The sequence below is a fragment of the Magnolia sinica genome, chromosome 9 (genome assembly GCF_029962835.1).
Source record: "Magnolia sinica isolate HGM2019 chromosome 9, MsV1, whole genome shotgun sequence".
NCBI classification, from domain to species: Eukaryota; Viridiplantae; Streptophyta; class Magnoliopsida; order Magnoliales; family Magnoliaceae; genus Magnolia; species Magnolia sinica.
In genome coordinates this window covers 15,555,796-15,563,558 of record NC_080581.1, presented here as the reverse complement: position 1 = coordinate 15,563,558, position 7,763 = coordinate 15,555,796, and the positions used below count along the sequence as shown (strand labels likewise).

The 7,763-nt window shown below is 36.6% G+C and overlaps 1 long non-coding RNA gene across 1 annotated transcript; it reads left to right on the top strand.

Annotated features, from left to right (window-relative positions):
• Positions 1 to 6,962: 6,962 nt before the first annotated feature.
• Positions 6,963 to 7,534, top strand: LOC131256146 (uncharacterized). Its single transcript, XR_009176601.1, has 3 exons — positions 6,963 to 7,177; positions 7,260 to 7,367; positions 7,453 to 7,534. It is a non-coding gene; the product is annotated as an uncharacterized LOC131256146 (long non-coding RNA).
• Positions 7,535 to 7,763: the final 229 nt, after the last annotated feature.

Sequence of the window (7,763 nt, the reverse complement as noted above, 5' to 3'; positions counted from 1 at the left end):
CCTATACTCAAATCCCAAAACCTATACTTATAACCTAAACCTAAACCTTAACCTATAACCTAAACCTATACTCAAATCCTAAAACCTATACTTATAACCTAAACCTAAACCTTAACTTATAACCTATACCTATACTTATAACCTTAACCTAAATTCAATTCCCTAAACCTTAACCTATAACATATAACCTATAACCTAAACTTATAACCTTAACCTAAACCTATTCTCAAATCCCAAAACCTATACTTATAACCTAAACCTAAACCTTAACCTGTAACCTAAACTTGTACTTATAACCTTAACCTAAACCTAAACCTTAACCTATAACCTAAACCTATTGTCAAATCCCAAAGCCTATACTTATAACCTAAACCTAAACATTAACCTATAACCTAAACTTATACTTATAACCTTAACCTAAACTTATAACCTAACCTAAACCTATTCTCAAATCCCAAAACTTATACTTATAACTTAAACCTTAACCTATAACCTAAACTTATACTTATAACCTTAACCTAAACCTATTCTCAAATTCCAAAACCTATACTTATAACCTAAACCTAAACCTTAACCTATAACCTAAACTTATACTTATAACCTTAACCTAAACCTAAACCTTAACCTATAACCTAACCTAAACCTATACTCAAATCCCAAAACCTATACTTATAACCTAAACCTAAACCTTAACCTATAACCTAAACCTATACTCAAATCCCAAAACCTATACTTATAACCTAAACCTAAACCTTAACCTAAACCTATTCTCAAATCCCAAAACATATACTTATAACCTAAACCTAAACCTTAACCTATAACCTATACCTATACTTATAAACTTAACCTAAACTCAATTCCCTAAACCTTAACCTATAATATATAACCTATAACCTAAACTTATAACCTTAACCTAAATCTATTCTCAAATTCCAAAACCTATACTTATAACCTAAACCTAAACCTTAACCTATAACCTAAACTTATACTTATAACCTTAACCTAAACTTATAACCTTAACCTAAACATATTCTTAAATTCCAAAACCTATACTTATAACCTAAACCTAAACCTTAATCTATAACCTAAACTTATACTAATAACCTTAACCTAAACCTAAACCTTAACCTATACTCAAATCCCAAAACCTATACTTATAACCTAAACCTAAACCTTAACCTATGACCTAAACCTATAGTCAAATCCCAAAACCTATACTTATAACCTAAACCTAGACTTTAACCTATTCTAAATTCCTTAAAGCTATAACCTATAACCTTAACCTAAACTTAAAACCTAACATAAACCATATAACTTAAAACCTAAAACCTAAACCTAAACCTCTATAACCTAAACCTAGACCTTAACCTTAACCTATTCTCAATTCCCTAAAGCTATAACCTATAACCTTAACCTAAACTTAAAACCTAACCTAAACCTTAACCTATACTTATAACCTTAAACCTAAACCTGCATAACCTAAACCTAGACCTAAACCTTAACCTATAACCTAAACTTATACTTATAACCTTAACCTAAACTTATAACCTTAACCTAAACCTAAACTTATACTTATAACCTTAACCTAAACTTATAACCTAAGCCTAAACTTATACCTATTCTCAATTCCATAAACATAAACATATAACCTAAACCTATAACCTAGCTTAATCTTAAAGCTATTTTCGTAAACTGACTCTAGTCTTTTCATTGTAGAAATGGATAAGAGTTGGATATGAGCTAAGAACAAATTTGGCCCAGAGTATAAACAAGGGGTTCAAGAGTTTATGGAATTTGCGCGAAATCAGGCAGATTCAAGGAATAGGATTAAGTGTCCATGTCGAAAATGAAAGAACATGATATATAAGACTTTAGACAAAGTAGAGGACGGTTTATTCATAGTTGGGATTGACCAAGGTTACACTTGGTGGATCCATCATGGTGAAGATATGACCCATAGAGTTGAGGCCACTGAAGTCCTTGCTGACCCAATTGTGCCAGATGACAAGGATGAAGACGTTGACAAAATGCAAGATATCATAGGGGATGTTTTCAGGGTAATAGTTGCAGATACTGATTTTGCAGCGACAAGCAGTAGCCAAGATATTCCTCCAATGGGTGATGTCGAATCAGAAAAGTTTAGTAGGTTGTTGAGGGATGCGCAACGTCTACTTTATCTGGGGTGTGAGAACTTCTCTAAGTTAAATTTTCTTACAAAGTTACTTCATTTAAAGATAATAAATCATTGGAGTAACAAATCGTTTGACATGTTGCTTGAATTGTTGAATGAAGCATTACTGGACGGTGAGACATTGCCTAAGTCTCATTACGAGACAAAATCCTTGATGCGAGACTTGGGCTTTGGTTACAAACTCATACATGCATGTATAAATGATTGTTTATTGTATTAGAAAGAGCATGAAAAAGTTGAAGAGTGTCAAGAATGTGGAGAGTCTAGGTGGAAGTATAACAAAGCCAGGCGTAAGAAAATCCTGTAAAAGGTGTTAAGGTACTTCACATTGAAACCCAGATTGCAAAGATTGTTTATGTCTCATAAGATGGCTGAAGATATGAGGTGGCATACGGAGAAACATATTCATGATGATAGTACGCTGAGGCACCCTGCGGACTCTGAAGCCCGGCCAAATTTTGACAAGCAACATGACTGGTTTGTAGAGGATTGTCGCAATGTTCGACTACGTCTTGTAAGTGATGGTTTTAATCCATTTGGTAATATGAGTAGCTCGTACAATATGTGGCCATTGGTACTTATGCCCTACAATTTACCTCATTGGTTGTGTATGAAGGAGTCATTTTTCATGATGTCATTACTTATTCTTGGACCCACGTCACCTGAGAATGATATTAATATGTATTTACGACCATTAGTAGATGAGTTAAACGAGTTGTGGAGTTAAGATGTACAAACGTATGACACATTTGCATGATAGACATTTCAATTGCATGCAACGGTCTTGTGGACAATAAATGACTTTCCCGTGTATGAAAATTTGTCTGGGTGGAGCACGAAGGGCAAGTTGGCTTATCCTATATGTGGTATTGAGACTTGTTCATTGTCATTGAAGCATGGTAGAAAAATATATTATATGGGCCATCGTCGCTTCCTTCCGAGCAATCATAGTTAGCGCAGAAAGACGATGATCTTTGATGGCAAACAAGATCATAGGCTACCCCCGAAAGAGCTATCTGGAGAAGATGTGATACAACAACTGAGTAACGTTGGAAAAGTTAGATTTGGTAAAGCATCGCACTTGAAGAAGAGGAAACGAACAATATTAGACTATAACTGGAGGAAGAAGAGCATTTTTTTTAATTACCCTATTGGAGTAATCTGAAATTGTGACACAACTTGGATGTCATGCATATTGAAAAAAATATATATGAAAATGTCTTCGGAACATTGATGAACATAGAGAAGAAAACAAAAGACAGTTTCAAGGCTCGATTGGATCTACAAGCAATGGGTTTAGGAAAGAGTTGCACTTGCAACCATATGAAAATTCGTATACTATACCAGCAGCCTGCTACACATTGACAAAACTAGAGATGAAGCTTTTATGTGAATGGTTGAGATCGATGAAGTTTCTCGATGGGTATGCGTCAAATATATCTCAACACGTAAGTGTTACGGACTGTAAGATAACAGTAATGAAAAATCATGATTGTCACGTCCTTCTGCAACGCCTACTACCTGTTGCAATTCATAGATTCCTGAGCAAGGATATCAGTGTGGCGCTGATTGAGTTAGGGATATTCTTTAAAGATTTGTGTTCGAAATCGTTGAATGTAGATGTTATTAAACCACTGGAGAAGGACATTACCATAATCTTTTGTAAACTTGAAAGAATATTTTCACCTACGTTTTTCGATATCATGGTACACCTAATGATTCACTTACTGCACGAAGCGAAGCTTGCAGGCCCAGTACAATATTGTTGGATGTATCCGATCGAAAGGTGGTAGAACCTATTAAATTTTTATTCATTTCATAAGCTACATATATCCATGTTTTCATATGTATAACATATTGGTTTTGTGTACAGATACCTTCACACCCTCAAACGATTTGTGAGGAATAAGGCATGACCGAAAGGGTCGACAGCTGAAGCGTACATTGATAATGAGTACCTTACATTTTGCTCCATGTATCTTCGTGGCATAGAGAATAGATTCAAACGAAAAGATCGGAATGCCGATAAAGGGCAGGAGCATGAACAAGGACTCATATCTGTATTTGCACATAATGTTCGTCCTTTAGGATCCCTGACGTTTCAGGATATGGACCTTAGGGATCTAGCAAAGGCGCGGTGGTATGTGTTGCATAATTGTGAAGAAATAAAGTTGTATTTGGAATAAGTCTTCCATCGATTATTATTTTCTCTACATACGATGATCTTAATGTTTCTTACTGATGACGTGCCATTTATGTGTAGCGAACACATAGACGAGCTAGAGTCCAAATTCTCCACAAATTATGATCGAATGCATCAGGATTAGTTTTTAGAATGGTTCGCAAATTGTATAAGATTTCACATTGTATCTCACCACACTTAGAATTTTTGTTGTATTGCACATTATTTCAACCTAAGAAAATCCCTAAACAATTACATTCTTTACATAATAATAGATGAAGACGTTGCGTATGAGCAACTCTGCGGATGCGTCTAATGCACTATACTCATTGGCGTGTGGCCCTGATAGACGTGTATCTAGATATACAGGTTGTATTGTAAATGGGATTCGGTTCCACACCGAAGAACGTGAGAAGTACAGGACCACATAAAATAGTAGGGTGGTTGTAAAAGGAACAAATGAGGAGGATGAAATTGACTTTTATGGCATTTTGACAGATATTATTGAGCTAAGGTATTGTATGAGAAAGCGGGTGTACTTATTTAGATATGATTAGTGGGACATTGGAAATAAGAAGTTGGGAATACGGACTGACAACTACTTTACGAGCGTAAATTTATCTCGGAAGTAGTTTAAGGACGACCCATTTGTCCTCGCCAACCAAGCTAAACAAGTATTTTACCTCGCTGACACCAAGTTAGGCGGCTCTTTGCACGTGGTGTAGAAAATAAAGCCCAAGAACGTATTTGACGTTCCCATACTAGAAGTTGAAGATAGTGAGGACGGGGGAAATGACATGTCTAGGGTTGAACAAGCATATCAAAAAAACATGCCATCTAAGGATACAGGGACTGATTCAAGTGTTAATATTGATGTGGTGCAATTAGATAGAGATGATGCGCCACCTGATCATGTTGATGCCTCAATAATACATGACATTGTTAGAGATGATAGCATTTTCATTGATGACGACGTTGCAGATGATGAGGAAGAAATACTGATCAGCGATAGTGATGGTGAAAAAGAAATAGCCCTAAGCAATAATGATATAAACGACGATTATTAAATGTACACATGATTTACATGTCATTTTTCAATTCGAATAATTTATGTATTCCATGTATACGTGAAAATTACAAGTCATGATTAATTCCTTTTATTGACTTGTTTATAATCCACATTTGTAGTTGAGTCAATTTTTGATCATGTCCTCCTTAAACCGGAGCGTAGCAGAAGCACGCAACATACTTCATCAGCTATTGCAGATGGACGTTTCAGTCATATCTTCTTCTAGTAGGGCCATAGAGATACCCAGTTTGGTCGATGCGTGTAGAGCGGAATATATCAACAACGACTCAGAGGAAAAATTATACCTTCTTAAAGAAATTTCGGGGTTGATAGAGATATATAACCGCGGGAAACGAGATATGGAAGATGCAACTCTGTCACTTGCACATCTGAATGGAGTCCCGAGAGACCAGATTTCTCCTATTGTGACTGGCATGTTAGATATAAATATGTCGAGTACTTCATAAAACATGACATATGCTTCTGAAGCATACGATAACTTACGTAGGGAGTACTTTGAATAGTTTACCTCAAAGTTGTTTCGTATTACAACGAATATATGTATTTAATATAGAATGACAATGTGTAATGAAATTTCTAAGGGTTATAGATTAAAGTTTACAGTTTTATTATATTCTGCTTGCATTATAGTGTAATGGTCTAATCATATTTTAATCATCTCTCTAAGTATAAGCACAAATGCATTGTACCGTCAACACTACTTGTATAATGTTTTAGTATATTCCACTTGTATTAACATTGTTTAAATTTATAAGTTCGTAGCTCGCACATATTCAGTGATGACACCATGTGGGAGAGCATGTCATTCGCGCACTAGATTTACCCCTTCTACCCGTGATGCGATGGAGACAGCATCGCCATCACATGTTACATCACAGGCATCTGATCCATCAGTCATGTATACACCGAGCACTGCATATAAGTCTAGACATATATTTCTTTTAATGATTTCTATTTATGTTTAAACTTACATATTTTTTTTGCAAAAGCGTCATCGACCAGCCGACGAGGACGTGGACCCACATGTGGGTTACTTTTAGAGCGACTTACGCATGAGGGTAGAGTGACGGTAGAGTTCCCACAGGACTGCATTAGACCTATCGGGAACAATGCCAAGTTGTTTACGTCGAAGGTCAGTGTCTTATGCCGATCTCTGATCCCCCACCACCTCCCGTTGGGCAGATGTGACAGATGATGTACGGCAGCTCATCCGTCAGCGCATTCAGGTAAATTTTAGTAAATTAAAATTTATTTTATAAAAGTTCATTTATGGTTAAGTTATTTTCTTAATAAGTTTATTGTCTTAATCTATTATTTACGAAACTGCAGGATAAATTTGACTTGGATTTGAGTGTTCCGTACATCTCTCATACCGTCAACGACATGATCAAGGAGCGATTCAAGGATTACCACGGTAAGTTACACCAGCGGTACAAGCGGTGCGTGAGCTACAAGGAGGTCGTACTGTCTGCACCGCCGCACATGACCGATGAGGACTGGCAGATACTCTACTATAGATTTTCGTCTGATTCTTTTCAGGTAATATTTACATATTTACGATATCTTAATGTAATAATTAAATTCACAATTAATAACAATGTATTATGAATAATGTGTTCAGAAGAGGAGAAAAATAAATTCTGACAACAGGAAAAAGTTAGAAGTGAACCACGTAGCTGATTCAAAGTCATTTGTACGACTTCTTCACAACATGGTAAGAAATTACTGATAATTATTACGTTTATATATTCTTTCCATGCATTTATATTAACGTTATTGTCCTTTCGATTGCGCAGCGAGATTCCGTCACTGGCCAGGAGCCCGGACCAGTAGACTTCTACAAAGGGACTCACTGTCGCCAGGCGACGGGATCTTGGGTACGTCCTAGAGCCAGCGAGAATTGGGTAAAAATTCTTACATTTTAAAATTTAATTGCATTAAATTATAATAATGTCATTTATTATGAAAATTCATATGTTTTCATTACAGGAGGAGATGGACACCTTACGTAGTCAGCCCACTTCCAATGGTACTCAGCGGAGTGAGCTAGAGATCTTGAGTGAGGTGCTTGACAGCTATTCTGGATATGTGTCTAGGCTTGGCTATGGTGTCAAGCTCACGGCACCCACTAGATCTGCCTCCACCCGATCCATCGTCGTTGGCGATAACACCGTACGCCGAGCTGATATCATAAAGAGAGAGAGAGGTTCAGCAGCTATGGGTCATCGTCCATGACATCAGAGAGCAGCTGGAGAGGTAGAGGGAGGAGCAGGAGAGGAGGATGGAGGAGCTGGAGAGGC